The sequence below is a fragment of the Carya illinoinensis genome, chromosome 16 (genome assembly GCF_018687715.1).
Source record: "Carya illinoinensis cultivar Pawnee chromosome 16, C.illinoinensisPawnee_v1, whole genome shotgun sequence".
Lineage (NCBI taxonomy): Eukaryota > Viridiplantae > Streptophyta > Magnoliopsida > Fagales > Juglandaceae > Carya > Carya illinoinensis.
The window spans coordinates 15702074-15727619 of NC_056767.1; the positions used below are offsets into that span (position 1 = coordinate 15702074).

Sequence of the window (25546 nt, forward strand, 5' to 3'; positions counted from 1 at the left end):
TTGGCCACATCGGTAACAATGGGTTCCACCACTTAGCTGACACTCGCCCTCATGAGCTCTATTACAAATTTTGCAAATTGGCACCCATCCTCCCATACGTACACCTGAGGCCGCTTGTGGTCGAGTTCTGGTCCGCTGAACAAATTTCTAAGGCGAACCCGAACTACTTCCTTCACCAGAAAAACTCCGCCTCTTATGTCTTGGAGGGGAGCCCATACTCAAATTATTCTCTCGCTCAGCAAGAGTGGCCAAGTCCACTAAATCCTGAAAAGTGGTAATCCTATGATAGACCACCATCTGGCATATATCAGGACGTAGACCCTCCTGAAAAGCTCGGCTTGCATTTTCTCTGTGGCGATGAGGTGGGGAGCAAATCGCCCAAGTTTTATAAATCTTCGGGCGTACTGTTCCACGGTCATGCTCCCTTGGACTAAGCTTGAGAACTCTCTTGCTTTTTGCCGCCTCACGGAAGTGGGAAAGAATCGATCATTAAACTCTTTCTTAAAGTACTGCCAGGTCACAGCGGCAAAAGATCCCAATTCTGACTCCAGCATTACTCTCTTTGTATCCCACCACTCAGAAGCGATGCCTTGCAACAGATAGCTGGCATAGAGTACTTGTTGTGCTTCAGTGCAACCACAAACTTCAAAAGTTCTTTCTAAATCTCTGACCCACTTTCCAGCTCGAAGTGGATCCTCTTCTCCCGTGAAGGGTGGAGTTCTATACGCTAGAAAGCGCTCATATATCCAGCTTGCACCATTCCACTAGGCCCTCCTTGTAGTAGCCAAGACCCTCCTTGTTGTGGCCAAGGCCCTCCTTGTTGTGGCCTAAAATTCTGTTGCATGAACTCAGTCATCTACCTTATCGCTTGGGCTATATTATCATCCCTCGCCGTATCGTCCCGAGGCTCTAGAGTAGACTTTCTTGGCCTCACCATCTTCCTGCCACAACACAACCTTTGACCTCCTTTAAGAAAACAAATAAAACCAACAACATAAAACCAAAAACCAAAACCAAACCACATAACAAGAAACAAAAAGAAACCAACATGCAATAACATAACTAAATAAATAAATACAAGCAAACAAGCTCAAATAAATTCAAATCAGACAAAACAAATCAAATAGCAACTTTACTTAAAATAAATTTCAAAACACAACATTAAAAACATTCTAGTACTACCTACGGGACATGTGGTTTTACCCAGAGCCAAACCGCTCTGATACCACCTATGACGCCCCCAAATTCTCACATACGGACACGGGAAAATCAAGACGTTCGGATGATGACAACACGGGTCACCACCCTATCAACGAGTGCCAAGTGTGTGTACAAGCAACAAATGTGCAGAAAGAAACACGCAGCGGATAACGAAAGTCATAACTAAGTACCAGAATTTTTTCTTAGTTTAATACAAAGCTATTCAAAACATATATATTATAATATTACAAACCACAGATATATTTTTAAAACCAACTACAAAGCATAACTCCAACTCAGAACTCCAGCGGAGCCCTATCCTCGAGCTCAGCCTCCTCCTCCTCGAACTTTGCACCAAAATCTACGGTACCAAAAATGGTGCCGCAGGTAAGTAAGATCTAAACACCACTAGATAAAAGCATATTAAAACTCAAAGAATATGCATAAAAGAATGCAAATGCACATGACCCGTAAACCACATTTTTTCCACGCATGCCAAAAATCCCATTTGGTCCCAAAAACGCATTACTTTCCAACTCACGCCAAAAGTCTCATTTGGCCCAAAACCAACTCAAACCGATATCCAATTAATCTGAATGCACCATGACCTCCCCTAGGGGTCCGCACACCCTGGCTCCTGTGCCACACCCCAGGTAACGACCACGCGTGTGACACCTCAACGAGCAATGCATCCTCTAGCCCTCGCCAGCGAAGGGCCACGAAGTCGGTACAAGAGCGTTACCATCCCGTCCGCTCCCATTGTCGTCCAGCGACAACTCAGGGGACGTCACTCAGTATATTACGCTCCCGAGTGACCAGAGGAGCTCCACCAAGATAATGCCCCATCCCGGCTTGGGGTTGTGATACACACGCACCTGAAAATCCATTTACGCCAACAAAACATGATTTTCTCAGTTTAAATAAAATGCACGTGAATGCACCATGTAAATGCAACCTCAAGGCACAAAACAACCAACCAATCACAAAACAACAAACCAAGCAACTCTGTCCTCAATCCATCTGACCCCCGAACTCCTCGGACTTAGTCTGAAATCAACCAACCAACAGTCAAATAATTATTGTACGAGCAAAAATATATTTAAATCTGAAAGTAAAGTTTGGAAAATACTTACAGTGCTATACGGTATTTTTTGGAAACTTACGACGTTGCAAACGGTGAATGAAAAGCAACGTAACAGTGTATTTTACACTGTGGCCGTGGGTAGTAAATTACCCACTTTCGAACGGGGACAAACCAAGGTACGAAATTGATAGGAGATGGTCTTGAGATGTTTATGAAGCTAAACGAAGTGAGTTTTGGCCGTGGGTGGCGGTGGAAACGGCGGTGGAAGCGCCTAAAGGGGCTGAACAGAGTTGAGCTCGTGGGAGCTGCTCCGGCAACGGATCGGGACCGGAATTGGGTGGGTTGGGAAGGCAAGAGAAAAGGGAAGAAGCTGTGAAGAGGTGGTGGCCGGAGGTGGAGCGACAGCGCCGGAAACGGCTCAAAACCGTGTGGAAATGAGGGGTTGTAGGAGGTGATCGGCGACACGGATGGAGCTGGAAATTGGTGGGGGTGATCACCGACCAGAGGGGGATTTTTTGGTGGGGGTGGTGTTGGCCACGCTGGCCGAACGGAGGTGGGTCAGGGCTGGCAATTGGGCGGCGATGGGAAGAAAGGAAAAGGAGCAGTGCACGGGGAGAGAGAGGAAGAAGAAAGAAAAGAAGAAAAAAGAAAGAAAAGGAAAGAAAAAGAGAAAGAAAAAGAAAAAAGGGAAAAAGAAAAGATGAGGGAAAGAAATGATGTCCAATCCTCACCTCCGGAATCCAAAAACTGATCCGCCGAAAACGATTTTAAAACCATAAAACGACTAAAATAAATTAAACACCACAACAAATAAAATAAAAATCAATTTAAAATACAATAATTTAAAATAAAAGAACATATATATTAATTACATTAAAAACACTTCTTCAGTGAAAAAACACGTAAAAACGGGGTATCACATAGGTGCAACTTCATGTGCATTACAACTAATCGGACTCTACCCTATGCCGTTTACACCATTTTTTCAAGGGAAATCTCAGAAAATACATCCCACCTTAGCCGTCGAAACTTAGTTTTAGCATTGGACGAATTGACTCAAACAAACCCTTCTTTTCCTTCATTCATCCAACTGTATCGCACAGATGCCATACCATCGGTTTTCCTCAAGCCCAAGACGTGCCATACTCCCCTTATCTTGCCTTGGTTAACCTTGTAACCGGAGTTAAGGTCATTAATCGACTTACAAGTGATTAGTCATCTCTAAACTATGTTTCAAGATTAATTTCCTTTTTAATTCTTTCTCATCATTTTTTTTATGGACATTAATACTTTTTTATTGTTGTTTGCCATCATTCTTAAAGCAGAATAGAAGATTACACTTGATCCACCACATTTCAATACAAGGAAACTCACTCCAATCCCAAAGTCACCGTCGATCTCCACCTAGGCGCACCTCTATGTGCATTGCAACTAATCGGACTCTAGCCTATGCTGCTTACACCATTTTCTCACGGGAAATATCATCAAATACATCACACCTTAACTGTTGTAACTCAGTTCCAGCACAGGACGAATTCAAACGAAGAAACCCGTCTTTTCTTTCATTCTTCCAATTGTAGTCCACTTCTGCCAGCCCATTGGTTTCCCTGAAGCCTAGGATGTGCCATATGCTCCTAATCTAGATTTGGTTAAGCTTGTGACTGGAGTTAAGCGCATTATTCAACTACAAGTGATTATTCATCTTTAAACCATCTTCTGAACTTAATTTCCTTTTTAATTCTTTCTCTCTTTTTTTGTATGGGCCTTATTGCTCTTGTTTTGTTTGCCATCATTCTTGGAGTGAATTAGAAGATTAGACTTGATCCACCACATTTCAATACAAGGAAACTCATTCCAACGCCAAAGTCACCGCCAATCGCCACCTAGGTCCACCTCCATGTGCATTGCAACGAATCGGACTATAGCCTGTGCCATTTACACCGTTTTATCAAGGGAAATCTAATCAAATGCATCCCAACTTGACCGTCGTAACTTAGTTCTAGCATTAGACTAATTGACTCTAAGAAACCCATTGTTTCTTTCATTCTTCGAATTTTAGCCGACAGATGCCATACCATTGGTTTCCCTCATGCCCAAGATGTGCCATACGCCCCTTATCTAGCCTTGGTTAAGCTCGTAACTGGATTTAACGGCATTAATCAACATACAAGTGATTAATCATCTTTAAACTATCTTCCAAAGTAAATTTCATTTTTAATTCTTAATCTCCTTTCTTATATGGGCTTTATTACTCTTATTGTTTTGTTTTGCATCGTTCTTTGAGTGAATTAGAAGATTAGACTTGATCGACCACATTTCAATACAAGGAAAGTCATTCCAACGCCCCAGTCACCGCCAATCACCACCTAGGTGTACCTCTTTGTGCATTGCAACGAATCAGACTATAGCCTATACCGTTTACACCGTTTTCTCAAGGGAAATTTCATCAAATAAATCTCACCTTGACTGTCGTAACTCAGTCCTAGCATTGGACTAGTTGACTCTAAGAAACCTGTCTGTTCTTTCATTCTTCCAATTGTAACCCACAGGCACCATACCATTGGTTTACCTCCAGCCCAGGATGTGCCATACTCCCCTTATCTACCTTTGGTTAAGCTTGTAAACAGAGTTAATGGGATTAAGCAACTTACAAGTGATTAGGCATCTCTACCATGTTTCAAACTTAATTTCCTTTTTAATTCTTTCCCACCATTTTTATATGGACATTGATACGTATATTTTTGTTTCCCATCATTCTTAGAGTGAATTAGAAGATTAGACTTGATTCACCACCTTTGAATACAAGGAAAGTCATTCCAATGCCAAAGTCATCGCCAATGTCCTCTAGGTGCACCTCTATGTGCATTGCTGCTAATCGGACTCTTACCTATGCTGTTTACACCATTTTCTAAAGAGAAATCTCATGAAATACATCCCACCATAATCGTCGTAACTTAATTCTAGCATTGGACGAATTGACTCAGAGAAATCCATTTTTTCTTTCAATCTTCCAATTGTAACCCACATATGCCATACGATTATGTTCCCTCAAGTTCAAGATGTGCCATAAGCCCCTTATCTAGCCTTGGTTAAGCTTGTAACCGAACTTAAGGGCATTAATCAACTTACAAGTGCTTAATCATGTCTAAACCATGTTTCAAGCTCAATTTCCTTTTTAATTCTTTCTCTCCATTGGACATTAATACTTTTATTTTTGTTTCCCATCATTCTTAGAGTGAAATAGAAAATTAGACTTGATCCACCATATTTCAATACAAGGAAAGTCATTCCAATGCCCAGGTCACCACCAATCGCCACCTAGGTGCACCTGCATGTGCGTTGCAACTAATCGGACCTTAGCCTATGTCGTTTACACTAATTTCTCGAGAGAAATCTCGTCAAATGCATCCCACCTTAACCGTCTAGTTCAGTTCTAGCATTGGACGAACTGCCACTAAGAGACCTGTCTTTTCTATCGTTCTTCCAATTGTAGCCCTAGATGTGCCATACGCCCCTTATCTAGCCTTGGTGAAACTTGTAACCGGTGTTAAGGGCATTAATCAACTTACAAACGATTACTCATGTCTAAACCATGTTTCAAGCTTAATTTCCTTTTTAATTCTTTCTCACCATTTTTATATGGACATTAATACTTTTATTGTTGTTTTCCATCATTCTTAGAGTGAAATAGAATATTAGACTTGATACACCACATTTCAATACAAGGAAAGCCATTCCAACGCCCAAGTCAGCACCAATTGCCACCTAGGTGCATCTCCATGTGCATTGCAACTAATCGGACTCTACCCTATGCCGTTTACACCATTTTCTCATAGGAAATCTTAGCAAATGCATCCCACCTTAGCCGTCGAAACTCAGTTCTAGCATTGGACGAATTGACAAACAAACCCTTCTTTTCCTTCAATCTTCCAACTGTAACACACAGATGTCATACCATCGGTTTCCCTCAAGCCCAAGAGCTTGTAACCGGGAAGTTAAGGTCATTAATCAACTTACAAGTGATTAGTCATCTTTAAACCATGTTCCAAGGTTAATTTCCTTTTTAATTCTTTCTCACCATTTTTATATGGACATTAATACTTTTATTGTTGCTTCCCATCATTCCTAGAGCAGAATAGAATATTAGACTTGTTCCACCACATTTCAGTACAAGGAAAGTCACTCCAATGCCAAAGTCACCATCAATCTAGTCTATGTTGTTTACACCATTTTCTCAGGGGAAATATCATCAAATACATCACACCTTAACTGTTGTAACTCAAATCCAACACAGGACTAATTGAAACTAAGAAACCCGTCTTTTCTTTCATTCTTCCAATTGTAGCCCACATGTACGATACCATTGATTTCCATCAAGCCCAAGATGTGCCATACGCCCCTAATCTAGATTTGGTTTAAGCTTGTGACTGGAATTAAGGGCATTAATCAACTACAAGTGATTCTTCATCTTTAGACCACATACGCCATACCATTGGTTTACCTCCAGCCCAGGATGTACCATACTCCCGTTATCTACCCTTGGTTAGGCTTGTAACCGGAGTTAAGGGCATTAATCAACTTACAAGTGATTTATCATGTGTAAACCATGTTCCGAGTAGGGGTGGCAATATGTTACACAACCCATTAACCCAACACGAACATGACACAATAATAGCGAGTTAGGGTTTAGTCTTAACGGGTTTTGGTCAAAAAGGGTTGACCCGTTAAGACACGATTGCTTAACGGGTTGATAACGGGTCAACACGTTATGACATGTTATAACCCATTATGACACGTTAAGAAAGTTAAATATACAATTATACCCTTATACTTAAAAGTAAAATTGTTAGAATTTCAATTTCGATATTTTTATTGTTTGAATTATAATTGTAGACTTGTAGTTAGCTTTATAATTTTTATAAATGTTGTGATTTTAAAATTTATATAAAGTTATGCTAAATTAATCAAGTCAACTGGTTAATTTCGGACCTATTCAACCAATTTACATAAAAAATTTTAAACGGATCGTATTGTATCGTATTAACCTATTTCGTAATATTTAATAATGGGTCAAAACGGGTTGACACGACAAGACCCGTTATGTTAATGGGTTATGTTAGGGTTTGAGATTTTGATACGATAAGCTTAACGGGTCGGGTTAGGGTTAGCTATATAGTATAATATACATGTTTTGACACAACACAAACATGACCCGTGGTATAAACCCGTGGGAAGAGAATCCCTTGAACCCACAATCAATTTGAAAACTCACCCAAGAACGCCAAACTCAAGTCTATGGATGGAGAATTTAGACCCGTTGAGAACTCGTTTCAAGAACCTAGATTATATCAAAATCTAGACCCGTTGAAATCCCATCTCAAGAACCCAAATTACGAGGAGGAACGCCACAGAGGTTGTGATTTACCTTTGATAAGTTCAAGTGTTCAATTAAGAACAAGTGTAGAAAACTCACTCACAGTTAAAATTCGAAATAAAATGTCTGCCTTGAAATGGCTGGTTACATCCTTTAAATACCCTCCCCAAAACATGATAGAACCCTAGACTAAGATTTGAGACCCTTTCTCTCAAAAATGCCCTTAGCGTGAACAATGTCATGCTACAATACTTCTAAACCTTGGTTCAAATAAATAAGACATATGTGGGCTAGGGCATCCTTAAGCCCACTTATTCAAAACTAATAATAAAAATCATTTAAAAAAATTGAAAGCCTTAATATCTAAAGGCCATATTTCTAAGTCAAGCCTTCCATAGTGATTGAGCTGAAATATTGCATATTTTAGCTATTTAAAACCAATGTTTTTTAAATTCATCATGACATTATTATTGGTTTTAGATGGAAAAATAGTTAATAAGCATAAATACGAGTTATGATTTAAATTGATTAAAAGCATGAGTTTATGCTTAATTTTATAACTATAATTTAATGAGACAATATTTCCTCACATATATAGTTTATTTGTGCTAATCTATTTTTCTTTTAATTTATTTTTTCTTTGAGTGTTATTTTGATTTTCAGTTCAAATAAATCCAATTGGAACTGTTGACCGAAGAGAAAGACCTTCATCTGTCTTGTTGTTCTCATCCAATCCGATTCCAAGGTTAAGGATGGCTAACTGTGTGTCAGATGCTGTACATGTTGAAGATGGAGTTGATCAGTTAACTGGTACACATAGTGGTACCAACGCCTGTGACGCTTTGGAAGGACAAAAATTATGATGTCCAACACCCATTCTACTATTTAATCATATGATGACGATAATTTAATCATATGCTCAGTTACAAGTTGATGTCAAAATCCAAATGAAAAGGGCCACTTGGTCACTCGGACACCACATGCTCACATGCAGCACCATGGGGATGAAAGCAAAAGAAGACAGCACATGAGGCACATAAAGTATTCAGGACGACAACAGGAAAGTAGAGAGTGGGAGAGTAATGAGTGGATTGAGTGGATGAACGAGCTTGCTTTACTTTTGTTTTCGAGTAGCAGCTGGGGGACATAGAGAGATTCGGTGGGAGAATGAGTGGGGTGTGCTGATTAGAATAGAGAGAAGTGTTAGCTGAGGCTGACTCATTAAAGCCGATGGGAAGAGAACGTGAACCGAATCTTGAGTGGAGAGAAAAGAAGATGGTAATGATTCCCTTGAGTGGAGAGAGTGGGACGGCTGGTGTGCAATTCTTGCTTTACTTTCGAGGGGAGAGCAGAATTTTGGGGGGAATTGCTTTACACACGGCTACTTGAGTGGAGAGAGTGGATGAGTGGCTTGGTTCGGCTGGAAACTTTGAGGTAAGTTGCAGCTGGGGGACAAGGAGAGAGAAATCGGTGGAACAAAAGAAAAGATGATGATGTTCACATAGAATAACACATTCGGATCTCACACCATGGGCCACATGCAGCACATGCCAAAACCGAAGCTCAGCTCATCATGCATGACAACAATTCAGACATCATTCGGCAGGGGCCACGGCTTAAGTGGAGAGAGGCTTGAGTAGAGAGAGGCTTGAAGTGGAGACCGAGTGGGGGCTTGCCTTGCTTTCATACGGAGGCACAAATGAGTTGAAGAGCACATGGCAGCAAATCAAACCACTCACTCGGCAATTCAGGAAAGCACCACATAGAATGCATGATCATTGCATGGAAACCACTCACCAGACAATTCATGGACAGAACATGCAACAGCAGACACAATCGGACAGCACCTGCAGAAAACATTCTCGAGCTCTCAACTCAACAACACACTTCGGATCACATGCACTCAACTCAACCAGATGGACAGCAAAACACATTCACATGACAATCACACCAAGCACAGCTATAAAAGGAAGGAGAAGGGGAGAACCGGGCAGCAAGTTTTAGTTTGAAGTTTTTGTTGTTATTTTCTTTCCTTTTGTAGAGTAGTGTAGTTTAGGTTTTTTTATTTTTCTTTCATTTGTTTTCTTTTATTTGTTTAAGCTTAGAGTGTTTGGTTTTGAATTTTATTTTCTTAGAGTGTTTAAGTTTAGAGTGTTTAAGTTTTATTTTATTTTCTTTCGTTTTATGTTATTGTGTGGTTTCATTGTATTTGATTTTAATTTTATTCGGAACGATATTTCCATAGTATTTGTATTAAATATGTTTGGCTTGGGATTCAATGAGTAGCTCATAACTGTTTGGGGTTGGATTTTCTTCAAGATTATGGATTTTAAATGATTAACTTGATAGATTATATTTCATTTTACAATTGGGAAGGATTAAAATTCTATGTTCTTGAATTTGATCAGTCGTAGACGTGAAGGCACGATTGATGCTTGAACTTGTAACAAGATTTTGATAGCTTTCTTGCACTTCTACAATTGATATAAAATCTGTCAAGCACCTTGATTATACTGAAAAAGCGTGCTTATTAATTTAATTTTAGAAACTTGGGTTGTGGAATAAAGATTTAATTTATTTTTGGATTCTAGATCGATGCAATGTTTTGTGATTGAACGTTGATTTCACTATATTACTAGTCGGATTTAAATTGAAAAATGATTACGGTTCTCGCTCTTGTTTTGTTGTTGACGTAAGGCACAACAAAAGCTTTAACGGGACGTGATTTGTTTTAGATTAAAAAAAAAAGGGATTGAAGCTCTTGCTCTTGTTTTGTTGTTGACGTAAGGCACAACAAAAGCTTGAAATTATCAAGGTTTCTCTCGTTTGTTTGTTAACGCGTGTAACGGCTAGTAAAAATAGAAAATCCCTTAGGAAAATATTGCACAACTTGAGCTTAACCGTTTTATCTTCCGTTTATCAATGCCTTGACTGGATTGGTAATCGAGAAAATTTATCTAGAATCCGAAATAAAGAGAATCTCAAACCCAACCCAAGTGTTTGTTAATTTGTTTTTCAGAAACTCCAATTTCAGTTTCGATTGTCTTTTTGCATTTCTTTTTATTTTCACCTCTTATAATCGACACCATGTTACCCAAAAACCAAAAAAATCTCATAAATGCTTTGATAACCCATTGTCCCTGTGGAATACGATCCTGGACTTATCCTTGATACAACTTGACACTTCTGCACTTGGAAGCACATTCTCGAGACGAGTCAAGTTTTTGGCGCCGTTGCCGGGGACAACTGGTGTTTATCAGAGCATTCATCTACTGCTGAGAGGACGTTCGTGGAGCTGTGAATCTCTTCACAGCCTAGGTGACTTCTAAATTTTTTTTTCTTTCTTTCGCTTTGTTTATTTTTCATGGTCTTTGATTTTCTGCTCCTGTTTGTATGACTGGTTGGGTTAGAATCCATACATCTCGATTGTTTAGGACAGAATCATTGACATCTGTTAGCTCTGCATAATCTTCTAATCATCATCAGACACTGATAGCATCATGGCTGAAAATGAGAAACATGATAGAGAAATGAGGAATCCAAATAGGACACTTCGAGAATATCTTCAGCCTGTTAGAACTAGCACACCCTCATGCATAATTCAACCTTTGAATAAAACGGTGCATTAGTAGACACTGTAGATAGTTGAAAATATAGTTGGGTCCGTCCGTGATCTGACAAGTGGGGCTGTGAAATTTGAAAGTGAAAAAAATAGTTAGATCCGTCCGTGACCCGACAGGAGTGGCTGGAGATTTGAAAAAAAAAAAAAAAAAAAAAGATCACATGATGTTGTTGGAAAACGGGATTTGAGGCTCCGAGCTGTCATATCACCGAAATCACATTATCCTTGACGTGGATGACAGCTCGTCTGGTTCATTGTACTACCTCTATAAAATCAGTCGTGAACTCCATCAAATCCGCATCAAGTTTTCATTCTCGTCTCCAGAGACTCATCTGCATTTTTTTCAACATTCTCGTGTTTAAAACCTTCTATTTTTCTATCAATGGCTCATTCCTCAAACATTCCTCAAGATCAATCCATGAGGCCTTCTGCATCCCAACCGCCTGTTCTTTCTGCAGCCACCATTAGTGCCGTGCTGCAACTAGAAAACAATAGTATGGCTAATAGGTCGGACCAAGATGCTATCTACGACCTGGTGAGTCTTGGGACTCGCTATTCATCCTCCATTGTGGCTTTTTCCCAAAGGGTACAAGCCAAAAACAATGAGGTTGAAAGGCTGAAAGAACAAATCGTTGTACTTCAACGAATTGCTCAGGAGGCTCACATAAGGGAAGGAATAGAACGGCAGAAGAATAGACAGATGAAGTCTCTTTTAGATTCTTCATTCCGCTTGCCAGCTCCCATGGCTAAGGATGACCTGATGATATATGAAGAGCATGAGCGACTCAAACTTGAGGCTAAAAACCTCAAGTTTATGTAAAAAAAAAAAATAATAATAATAATAATAAAAAAAAAAAAAAAAAAAAAAAAAATTTCTTTCTTGCTTGTTTTGTATTTTGTTTATTTTGTTTTGTTTATTTTGTTTATTTTGTATTTTCTTGCGTATCAGAATTAATTTCTGATTCATCATTGTATATACCATATGTGTTGTTTTGTTTTTCCTTCTTTTGTTTTCTGTTATGTTTTTAACTTTGACAGAAATCTACTCCTTTTGTGCACTCAAATATCTCAAGTGAATTTGTTTCCTCTCTGTTTAATCATGATTGTATAACATACATCATCGGATATTCATTGCTGAACATTGAGGACAATGTCACATTTAGTTGGGGGGAGGGTTTTCTGTTAATTGTGTTAAATTCCTTTAAAAAAAAAAAAAAAAAAAAAGAAAATAAAGAAAAAAAATGAAAATAGAAAAAAAAATTAAAATAAAATTTGTGAGGTGCACGATTAACACACACTTCTGGTATTTTTGTTAGATTTGAGTATCTTGGTGGAGTAGTTGAGCGGAATTATTTTGTGAAGATTTATTTTCAACCTTAAGCATAGAACATGACTTATGATGCATCATATTTTGTTGAGGAGTGACTTGAAACACCGGGATGCGATATTTACAAAAATGAGAATTAGTATAATTTATATAGAATGAAGGGCAAGTTTTTGAAAGAACATTTTGCACATGCTTACACTTGTAGTGTTTCTCATTAATGTTCATTGATTTAAAACAGGAGAAGTAAACTGCAGGACTACCGAGCCTTATATAAAAAAAAAGAAAAAAAAAAGAAAAAAAGAAAAAAAAAAAAAAAGAAAAGAAAAAAAAAAGAAACGAAAAGAAAAGAAAACGAAAAAAAAAAAAAAAAAAAAAAAAAAAAAAGAAAAATCGTGTAAGTTTTCTTAAATAAAGGGCTAGAAACAGTTACCCAAAACTTTGGGGGTTGAATGTTCAACCTTTAAACAGAGTTGGCGTGAAAACTGCTAGACCCTTAGGCTTTGAGGTAGTTAGAATCAATAATGATTAATCTTAAGGTTGAAAAATCCTATAATAAATCATGTTTATTAGTGAGGAACATACAGAGGTGTAGCCACACACACATATTCGAGTTCTGATACATTTGCCCCAATTCTATATGAACAATTACTGAGACTTTCCTTGTGGATATAACTCCTGGTGTTGAGTAGTCACTAACTGATTTTTTGTGATAATTCAGAATTATGTTTGATTGTTTTTGTTTGAATTTCGAGCTTTATGCAATTTTCATCTCAATTAATTTTCACTATTTTGCTCAAGGATTAGCAAAATGCTAGTTGGGGGGTGTGATTGAGCTGAAATATTGCATATTTTAGCTATTTAAAACCAATGTTTTTTAAATTCATCATGACATTATTATTGGTTTTAGATGGAAAAATAGTTAATAAGCATAAATACGAGTTATGATTTAAATTGATTAAAAGCATGAGTTTATGCTTAATTTTATAACTATAATTTAATGAGACAATATTTCCTCACATATATAGTTTATTTGTGCTAATCTATTTTTCTTTTAATTTATTTTTTCTTTGAGTGTTATTTTGATTTTCAGTTCAAATAAATCCAATTGGAACTGTTGACCGAAGAGAAAGACCTTCATCTGTCTTGTTGTTCTCATCCAATCCGATTCCAAGGTTAAGGATGGCTAACTGTGTGTCAGATGCTGTACATGTTGAAGATGGAGTTGATCAGTTAACTGGTACACATAGTGGTACCAACGCCTGTGACGCTTTGGAAGGACAAAAATTATGATGTCCAACACCCATTCTACTATTTAATCATATGATGACGATAATTTAATCATATGCTCAGTTACAAGTTGATGTCAAAATCCAAATGAAAAGGGCCACTTGGTCACTCGGACACCACATGCTCACATGCAGCACCATGGGGATGAAAGCAAAAGAAGACAGCACATGAGGCACATAAAGTATTCAGGACGACAACAGGAAAGTAGAGAGTGGGAGAGTAATGAGTGGATTGAGTGGATGAACGAGCTTGCTTTACTTTTGTTTTCGAGTAGCAGCTGGGGGACATAGAGAGATTCGGTGGGAGAATGAGTGGGGTGTGCTGATTAGAATAGAGAGAAGTGTTAGCTGAGGCTGACTCATTAAAGCCGATGGGAAGAGAACGTGAACCGAATCTTGAGTGGAGAGAAAAGAAGATGGTAATGATTCCCTTGAGTGGAGAGAGTGGGACGGCTGGTGTGCAATTCTTGCTTTACTTTCGAGGGGAGAGCAGAATTTTGGGGGGAATTGCTTTACACACGGCTACTTGAGTGGAGAGAGTGGATGAGTGGCTTGGTTCGGCTGGAAACTTTGAGGTAAGTTGCAGCTGGGGGACAAGGAGAGAGAAATCGGTGGAACAAAAGAAAAGATGATGATGTTCACATAGAATAACACATTCGGATCTCACACCATGGGCCACATGCAGCACATGCCAAAACCGAAGCTCAGCTCATCATGCATGACAACAATTCAGACATCATTCGGCAGGGGCCACGGCTTAAGTGGAGAGAGGCTTGAGTAGAGAGAGGCTTGAAGTGGAGACCGAGTGGGGGCTTGCCTTGCTTTCATACGGAGGCACAAATGAGTTGAAGAGCACATGGCAGCAAATCAAACCACTCACTCGGCAATTCAGGAAAGCACCACATAGAATGCATGATCATTGCATGGAAACCACTCACCAGACAATTCATGGACAGAACATGCAACAGCAGACACAATCGGACAGCACCTGCAGAAAACATTCTCGAGCTCTCAACTCAACAACACACTTCGGATCACATGCACTCAACTCAACCAGATGGACAGCAAAACACATTCACATGACAATCACACCAAGCACAGCTATAAAAGGAAGGAGAAGGGGAGAACCGGGCAGCAAGTTTTAGTTTGAAGTTTTTGTTGTTATTTTCTTTCCTTTTGTAGAGTAGTGTAGTTTAGGTTTTTTTATTTTTCTTTCATTTGTTTTCTTTTATTTGTTTAAGCTTAGAGTGTTTGGTTTTGAATTTTATTTTCTTAGAGTGTTTAAGTTTAGAGTGTTTAAGTTTTATTTTATTTTCTTTCGTTTTATGTTATTGTGTGGTTTCATTGTATTTGATTTTAATTTTATTCGGAACGATATTTCCATAGTATTTGTATTAAATATGTTTGGCTTGGGATTCAATGAGTAGCTCATAACTGTTTGGGGTTGGATTTTCTTCAAGATTATGGATTTTAAATGATTAACTTGATAGATTATATTTCATTTTACAATTGGGAAGGATTAAAATTCTATGTTCTTGAATTTGATCAGTCGTAGACGTGAAGGCACGATTGATGCTTGAACTTGTAACAAGATTTTGATAGCTTTCTTGCACTTCTACAATTGATATAAAATCTGTCAAGCACCTTGATTATACTGAAAAAGCGTGCTTATTAATTTAATTTTAGAAACTTGGGTTGTGGAATAAAGATTTAATTTATTTTTGGATTCTAGATCGATGCAATGTTTTGTGATTGAACGTTGATTTCACTATATTACTAGTCGGATTTAAATTGAAAAATGATTACGGTTCTCGCTCTTGTTTTGTTGTTGACGTAAGGCACAACAAAAGCTTTAACGGGACGTGATTTGTTTTAGATTAAAAAAAAAAGGGATTGAAGCTCTTGCTCTTGTTTTGTTGTTGACGTAAGGCACAACAAAAGCTTGAAATTATCAAGGTTTCTCTCGTTTGTTTGTTAACGCGTGTAACGGCTAGTAAAAATAGAAAATCCCTTAGGAAAATATTGCACAACTTGAGCTTAACCGTTTTATCTTCCGTTTATCAATGCCTTGACTGGATTGGTAATCGAGAAAATTTATCTAGAATCCGAAATAAAGAGAATCTCAAACCCAACCCAAGTGTTTGTTAATTTGTTTTTCAGAAACTCCAATTTCAGTTTCGATTGTCTTTTTGCATTTCTTTTTATTTTCACCTCTTATAATCGACACCATGTTACCCAAAAACCAAAAAAATCTCATAAATGCTTTGATAACCCATTGTCCCTGTGGAATACGATCCTGGACTTATCCTTGATACAACTTGACACTTCTGCACTTGGAAGCACATTCTCGAGACGAGTCACATAGCTTGGATCAAGTGGATCAAAGCTGGTTCTTCTTCTTTCAAGCCTATCTTGAGTGTTGGGCTCTTGCTAGCTTCTTCCCAAGTGGTTTGTACTAATCTTTGCATTGCTTCCTTGATCTCTTGGCTCTCGATCTTGTAATTGGTCCATCTGGAACTTGCAAAGGATCTTTAAGAGTAGGCCTGCCTTGGTTCCCATCATTTTCCCTCTCCTCAAAAGAATTCGACCTTGAATCTTCACCTACATCAAAAGGAGAAAGATCAGAAACATTGAAGGTAGTAGACACATTATACTCACCTGGGAGATCCATTTTATAGGCATTGTCATTAATTCTCTCAAGGATTTGGAAAGGTCCATCTCCTCGAGGACTCAACTTAGTCCTCCGATGAGCTGGGAATCTTTCTTTGTGCATGTGAACCCAAACCCAATCTCCGGGTTCAAAGATGACATGCCTTTGTCCTTTATTGGCTTGAGAAGCAACCCTTTCATTCTTTTGAGCAATTTGAAGCCGTATCCTCTCATGGAGTGACTTCACCAACTCCGCCTTCTTTTGTCCATCTAAGCTACTCCTGCCATCAACCGGTAAAGGCATCAAATCTAAAGGGGTAAGCGGTTGAATCCATAAACAATTTCAAAAGGAGAATATGAAGTAGTAGTATGCATGGTCCTATTATATGCAAACTCTATGAATGACAAACAATCCTCCCAAGTTTTTAAATTCTTATGAACAACAGTGCGTAAAAGCTGAGTTAAGGTCCTATTAGCTACTTCAGTCTAACCATCAGTCTGCGGATGACAAGTAGTGGAAAATAAGAGCTTGGTACCCAATTTCCCCCACAACACCTTAAAAAGTAGCTAAAGAATTTAATATCTCTATCAGAAACAATACTTCTGGGAACACCATAGAGTCGCACTATCTCCCTGAAAAACAAGTCAGCTTTGTTTGTGGCATCATCTATTTTATGGCATGGAATGTAATGTGTCATCTTACTAAATCTATCCACAACCACAAAAATAGAATCTCTACCCCTTTTTGTCCTAGGTAGCTCCAAAACAAAGTCCATAGATATGTCGACCCATGGTTCACTAGAAATGAGTAAGGGTGTATACAATCCATGTGGCAACACTTTAGATTTGGCCTTCCTACATGTAATGCACCTGCCACAAATGCGAGTGACATCTCTTTTCATCTTAGGCCAAAAGAAATGTTCATGCAAAATATCCAAAGTCTTCTTGACACCAAAGTGTCCCATTAATCCCCCACCATGTGCCTCACGCACTAGTAATCTACGCATAAAACAACTTGGCACACAAAGTTTGTTTTCTTTAAACAAGTAACCCTCATGCTTGTAAAACTTACCACATGCTGCCTTATCACATGCCATGTACACATTAGAAAAGTCAGCGTCATCGGCATATAGGTCTTTCACATATTCAAACCCAAGCATCTTAGCACTCATAGAAGTAAGAAGTACATACGTTCGAGATAAAGCATCAGCAACAATGTTCTCCTTACCTTACTTGTAACAGATGACATATGGAAATGTCTCAATATATTCCATCCTACGAGCATGCCTTTTATTCAACTTACCTTGACCCTTGAGATGCTTCAATGATTCATGATCAGTGTAGATCACAAATTCCCTAGGCCATAGGTAGTGCTGCCAAGTCTCCAATGCACGAACAAGAGCATAAAGCTCTTTGTCATAAGTAGGGTACTTGAGTGAGGCCCCACTTAACTTTTCACTGAAGAAGGCTATGGGCCACCTATCCTACATCAAAACAGCTCTAATCCCTATACATGAGGCATCACATTCAATCTCAAAAGCTTTGTTAAAATCAGGTAATGATAGCACAGGTGCAGAGCACAACCTTTCTTTAATGGTGGCAAAAGCATTCTCTTGAGTAGCCCCCCAATGAAACCCAACATTCTTTTTAATGACTTCAGTGAGTGGTGCAGCAATGGTGCTAAAGTCTTTAACAAAATGCCAAGAAAAGCTAACTAAGCCATGAAAGCTTCTTACCTCAATGATGCTCTTTGGCGTTGGCTACTCCTTGATGGCCTTGACTTTCTCTTCATCCACCTCAATACCCTTTATACTAACAATATATCCAAGAAAAACAATTCTTTCCATGCAAAAGGTACATTTCTTGAAATTAGCATACAACTTTTCACATCTCAACACATCAAACACATATCTCAAATGCTTAATATGCTCATTTAAGTCCTTGTTGTACACTAGGATATCATCAAAATACACAACCATAAACTTGCCAATGAATGCACGTAGGACATGGTTCATCAATCTCATGAAAGTACTGGGTGCATTTGTAAGTCCAAATGGCATAACCAACCATTCATAAAGGCCATACTTAGTCTCAAAAGTAGTTTTCCATTCATCACCCTCTTTCATTCTAATTTGATGGTACCCGCTTTTAAGATCAATTTTACTAAAAATACATGAGCCATGCAACTCATCAAGCATATCATCTAATCTTGAAATGGGATGCCGATACTTTACCGTAATATTGTTGACTGCCCTGCAATCAACACACATTCTCCATGTCCCATCCTTCTTTGGCACTAATAGCACTGGTACTACACATAGGCTCATGCTCTCCCTCATGTAACCCTTGCTCATCAAGTCCTCAACTTGCCTTTGAAGCTCCTTGTCTCCTCTGGATTACTCCTATAGGCTGGTAGGTTTGGAATAGTAGCTTCAGGTACAAAATCAATCTGATGCTCAATTCCTCTAATGGGTGGCAACTCATTAGGCATCTCCTTTGGGAATATATCATCAAACTCCTGCAACAAGGAAATAGCCAAACTAGGAAAAGACTGGTGAGTATCATCAAGAGTAAGATAAGACTCTTTATAGACAAAAAAAATCATAGGGCGATCTGCGAAGAAAGCCCTCTTAACCTCAATCTCTCTGGCATAAAAACTCACTTTTGTCTTTTCTTTCCTCTCTACAGACTCTCTTTCTTTTTTCTCTCATGGCTCTACTCTTTTTTCTCTACTCTTAGCCACATTTCTACTTTCTTTTTCACTCTTTTCTGTTATGCTCATTTTCACTATCACTCTTTCTTTTCTGCTCAATCTCTTTTTCACTCATTCTTTTTTTATCACTCCCATTTTCACTCTTGCTTTTTTGATCACTTTCATTTTCACTCTTTCTTTTTTGAGCAACCTCACTTTTCAGTGTCAGTTGGTCTTCATAGACCTGGCTTGGAGTTAAAGGAGCAAGCTTGATTGTTTTGCCCTCATTTACAAAGCTGTACATGTTTTTGAACCCATCATATGTTACCCTCCTATCATACTGTCACGGCCTCCCCAACAAAATATGGCCAACATGCATAGGCACAACATCACAAAACACCTCATCCTGATACCTCTCAATTGAAAAAGGAACTAACACTTGTCTATCCACCTTAACTTCCCCACAATCATTCAACCACTGCAATTTGTATGGTCTAGAGTGTTTTAATGTTGGTAAATTCAATTTCTCAACCAAAGCAGTATTAGCCACATTAGTACAACTCCCTCCATCAATGATCATACTACATACTTTGCTGTTGACGTGGCATCTAGTATGGAAAATGTTCTCTCTCTGTTGCTCGGCATTATCCACCTTAATGTGTGTGTTGAGAGCACGCCTAGTAACAAGGGACTCACTCACAGCGTATATCACTCCTTCGTCATCACTAGCATCAACCAACTCGGGCACCCCATCACGATCATCCTCACTCTCAGTCATCACCTCCCCATTATCACGCATAATCATCACTCGCCTATTTGGACTGTGCTCTGAACCCAAACACTCAAAGCATTTAATATCTCTACCTTGGCTTTGCTGCTAGGTCCCTCATCTTGGCTTTGCTGCTAGGTCCCTCATCTTGGCTTTGCTGCTAGGTCCCTCATCTTGGCTTTGCTGAAGGTTGAGATTCTACCTTGGCTTTGCTGCTAGGTCCCTCATCTTTGCCCTTAGGTGGTTTGATCTTTCTCTTTGCTTCAGCAAGATCATTCCTATCCCACTTTGATTTCCAAGTAGTGCTAGAAACCGAAGTGTACTTTGCTATCCATTTTCTCTTTAATTGTCTCTCTACCTTCATAGCCATGTGCACTGACTCACTCAAAAATGAGTAGCACTAATGCTATCCCAAGTACAGGAGGATGTCGTGTAATAATTAGGAATAAATTCCTAGATCGTCTCCTCAGGGAAAGTTACTTAAAATTAAACTCGTTGAAAAATGTGAAAAACTTCACAAAGCGAAAACAAGAGGATGATATGTGCAATGGATGGAAGAGATTACTAGTCATGGACTAGATTCATGTTTTTTTAGATTTTGATTGTCGGATTGGAATGTAAAGAGGACTAATAGATTAAACTCAGAAATTAATAAGACTAAATTAAGAATTAAACTAAATTAGAAAGTAATTGACAAAACATGAACTGAAAATTAAAAATGCCCAAAACCAAGATTCTAGAATTCATCTTTGTATTTAAATCACAAATTCTCAAAATAACACATAACAATTGTAATCACTATTAAATGAAAGCTTAAAGAAACAATAAAAATAAATAACATGAAATAAGTAAAAAACAAATAAATTACCCAACTAAAACAAAAACAAAAGCTCTCTCCTTCACTTTCTGAAAAATATAATTCAAACCAACTAAATCTCCTCTAGAAAAATAAATCTAAACCGACTCACTTCACTTTACGAATGAAAAGCTCAATTCCCTCTACTCCCATGTATCATGTTTTAGAAAAATCAAAAACAAAAACAAAAGCTTACAACCAAACCTTTCTTGCAATAAATTAAGGTAACAAACTTAATAAGAACTCCTAGAACAATTCTTTTGTTGTATGGAACCAACTAGCATATTTAATTAAAACTTCTAAAATAATTCGTTTTTTTTGCATAAAACCAACTAGCATATTTAATTAAAACTTCTAAAATAATTCTTTTGTTGCATAAAACCAACTAGCATATTTAATTAAAACTTCTAAAACAATTCTTTTGTTGCATAAAACTAACTAGCATATTTAATTAAAACTTCTAAAATAATTCTTTTGTTGCATGAAACGAACTAGTAATGAAACAAACTAGCACACTTAATAGAAATTAAGGTATTACACTTAATGAAATAAAATTCTAGAACAATTCTTAATCCACTTAATAAAAATTCTAAAACAACAAAGCATTGAAGCCAAAAGGAAAAACAAAACTCCGAACACAAGAAAGACTCAATTATTTAAAGAACATAACAAAGCACAAAGTTGTCTTTGTAAGTTCTCCCCTCCTCTTTCCTTCGGATTGCACCCCTTTTATAGCCGAACAACTCCACTAGTTGCCTCTCACATTCACACTTCACATGCATTCACACTTCACTTGCATTCACACTCAATCTTGCATTCACATTCAATTTTGCATTCACACTCCACTTGCATTCACACTCAATCTTGCATTCACATTCAATTTTGCATTCACACTTCACTTCAAGAATAATTTCAGCCGACTCTTGCTTTATACAAGTCAAGCATGGCTCTCTTTCCTCTAATCATGCATCGACTTTGCTCTTCACTCCTTTTTCTCAATTAATTCCAGCACAACACTCACATGCACCGAATTTGCTTTCTTTCCTTTTTTATTTTTCAGTTTCAGCACAACACTCACCCACCGACTGCACATGTTTTCTCTATTCTCTTCTCATTGCCGTAAACATTTACCAAGCTTGCATGTGACTTTCTTTTTCATGCTTTCCATGTGATGCTTTTTTCTTTTAAAATTCAAAGCAATATGTACAGCCATGATGCCATGCTTCCACCATGTAGGGCCATGTACTGAAACCGAATTAATCAATTTATTTTCCAGTTGTCTTTCTTCTCCAACAGCTCTTGTGTCTTGTAACTCTCTCCATGTGCTGCTATAGTATTTTAAAATTCAAAACAGAATGTGTAGCCATGATTCCTTAGTGTCCCTCCATGTGTAGAAGCAAGAAAAATCGAATTAATCCACTTGCATTCCAGCTATCTTTCTTCTCCAACAGCTCTTGTCCAATTCGGTGGAAAGGCAGCAGCCTACTTTCTTCAATATATAATTTCGGTGGAAAGCAACCTACTTCTTCAATATATAATTTCGGTGGATAGCAGCTCAAATAGGCCATCTTTTTCTTCATTTAATAACCGGACCACTTTCTAGCTTTTAACATGTTTATGTAGCTCAAATGCACCGGTTCTCTTCACTTTAATGGGATCATGTTTCAGCCAACAACTTCCCTTTAATCATGCCGATTTCTTAGCTTCCAACCTTGCACATGTTTCAGCCAATTCATATGCATCGACTTCCTCTTCACTTGGATCACCATGCACATCACAATCGGAACACTTCCTTCCTTTTCTTCCGTGGGATCCAGCTTGCCATGTGAATGGATTAAATCCATGTGATATGTAGCCACTTGGAAGACAATTTCTTTCCAAAAGAGGTGCTTTTTTTTATGGGCCATTGGAAGGGAATTGGTGGATTTATTTGAGTGGAGTAAGTGGGAGTGTGAATGGAAGAGGTGGTGGGTGAAGTGCATACGACACTCTTCAATCTAGAGGTGGTCAACAATTCAATATATCTTTCCATGCCATGTGTATAGGACCTACAAGCCAAAATTCATTGTTTTGAGTCATGCATGCGTTAATGACTTCCAATCTATTCAAAAAGTTTAACATATGGATCACATACAAAATTTATCTCATACCAAGCTTTCTAAATAAGATAAAATATGCATATGAATAAACATTATCCAATTAAATCTCAAGTTATTAAATGAAGCATAAACTCATGCTATTAATCAATTTAAATCACAACTTGCATTTATTCTTATTAACCATTTTTCCATTTAAAACCAATAATAATGTCATGATGAATTTAAAATACATTGGTTTTAAATAGCTAAAATATGCAATATTTCAGCTCAATCATGCACCATGTCCTCTATCTTCACATAATATTGCAATTCAACCACATTGGCTATATCTCTATTCAAACCACTCAAAAATCTAGCCATGGTGGCCTCCCGGTCCTCCTTTACATTAGCCCGAATCATAGCCACCTCCATCTCCTTATGGTAATCCTCCACACTCCTAGACCCTTGTGTAAGATTTTGGAGCTTTTGATAAAGGTCCCTATAGTAGTGACTAGGTACAAATCTCCGCCTCATGAGAGCTTTCAACTCTCCTCATGTCTCTACAGGCCTCTTATGATTCCTCTTCCTAGTGGTCACTAATTGATCCCATCAAATAATAGCATAATCAGTGAATTCAATTACTGCAAACTTTACTTTCTTCTCCTCAGAGTAATTATGACAATCAAATACCAAATCTATTTTTTTTCTCCCACTCTAGATAAACCTCTAGGTCAGTTCTACCTTGGAAAGATGGTATTGTCATTTTGATGCTCCCCAAGTCTCTATCGACACCATCCCGACCCCCTAGGTTCCCCTCAAATCCTCTTTCACGCCTAACTCCTCTATGTCTACCCAACCCAATTTCAGATGTTAGGTCTTCCTCATCCTCATCATCTCCTTCATTCTCATATGCATTTTCAACCCTAGGCTCAAGTCGCCTCCGATTTCTCCCACCTTGCAAATTTATAATCTTTGCTTGTTGTTGATTCATTCTATCATCCATTTGCCCCAATAGCGCATGTTCATCTGCTCACACTGTTGTTGCATGGCTTGCAACACAAATGAGTTATCTGCTATCCCCTTGGGTGATGAGCCACTGCGGTGAGACATTGTAATGTGTAGCAAAAGAAAATGTTACCAGAAAAAGAAAGGACCTCACACGCTCTCCCTTACATGTTTACACTCAAATGATGGCACTCCACTCGTGTTTCAATCTGAATTGACTTTTTTTTTTTCCGATAATAATCTCACACTCTCTTGCCTTTTACCTCGAGTTTTTCTACTCAAGTTCTATCAGAACTAATTGAACTCAATCAAAACAAAGCAACCTTGTTTAATTCCAACTAGCAATTAGATCCAAGAAATAAGAACAAGAGAAATACGGAAGGAAAGAAACGACACAAGAATCACGAAAATTATACGAATGGAAGAGAGACTATAACACAAGATACCAACTATAACAAAGGATGCATGATTACACCCAAAGAATAATGCGGTAGTTGTAGCACAGCTTTGGGGTGTCGATTCCACAGGGAGACAAATTAAAAGAATAGCAAGAGGAACAAAGAAACTAAAGAAAAAATATTAAATAAGTAATAGAGAACAAAGATTAATTTTAAATGTAAATTCAAGTGAAGCAAAGTGATTAACAGAAAAAGTACTCAAATTTAACAAACAGTAGAGCGTCGGGAATCCCTTGCACAAATCTGGTATTTTAATTATTCGTAATTCATTGGATAACTCAATTAGGAACTCAATTCCCGCAATTCCCAATCGGAAGGTATAGATTTATAAACCAGACTTAAATCAAATGTAACCCTTTGAAAAAAACATTCACCACTTTTAAAAAACGTGAATTATTACCCCTATTGATAAAATCCAATGACGACAATATACTCAGGAAGCGATATTGCAGCAAAAAACTAAATCAATATAGATAAATAATTGATCCAAACATAATCAAAGAACTAATCCATTCAATAGAAAAAGCATGACTGAATCCATAAACACAATAAATTCTATGATTATTCGGAGAAGAAAACATCAACACTGAATTGAGAATGATAAAACAAAAGAGTTTTAGCAATTGAAAATCAAATACATGAATTAAGAATAAATTAGAAATACCATCTAATGTGCAAGTTCATCCCTAACCCTACTTGAGAATTTAGTTACCCATAAATATAATGGACAACAAAAATCTCCAGAGAAAACTGAAGCGAACGGTGGCCATGGAAGTGATTTTCTCCTCTCTTCAGATCTGCCTCTTGTGCCTCTTCCTCCCCTCCATTTCGTGCTAATGATATGCTTATATAGAGTAAGAAAGAAACCCTAATGTCCTCTTGATTTCCGCATAAAAAAATCGCCTAAATTTTAGGACTTATCTTGGCAGCCACGTACAGCCTTCAGGAGTTCGAATTTAGAAATCCTTATTAGAGACAAAGTTATAGCCCTTTAAGATAGCTTTCCAATGCATCAAGAATTGTATCAATCCGAAATATGAGTAAAAAGATACAGTCAAAAGACTAAAGTATGTCTAGACTGTCTCCTAGCGAATTTCGGACTTGGACTTCTTGTGGTTTCATTTTGTGATTTTTTTCTTTTTCTTT

At 37.9% G+C, this 25546-nt stretch overlaps 1 long non-coding RNA gene across 1 annotated transcript; it reads left to right on the forward strand.

Moving 5' to 3' along the window:
• Nucleotides 1-10548: 10548 nt before the first annotated feature.
• LOC122298630 lies at nt 10549-15540 on the forward strand. Its single transcript, XR_006239478.1, has 2 exons — nt 10549-10976; nt 13698-15540. It is a non-coding gene; the product is annotated as an uncharacterized LOC122298630 (long non-coding RNA).
• The last annotated feature ends 10006 nt before the right edge of the window (nt 15541-25546 follow it).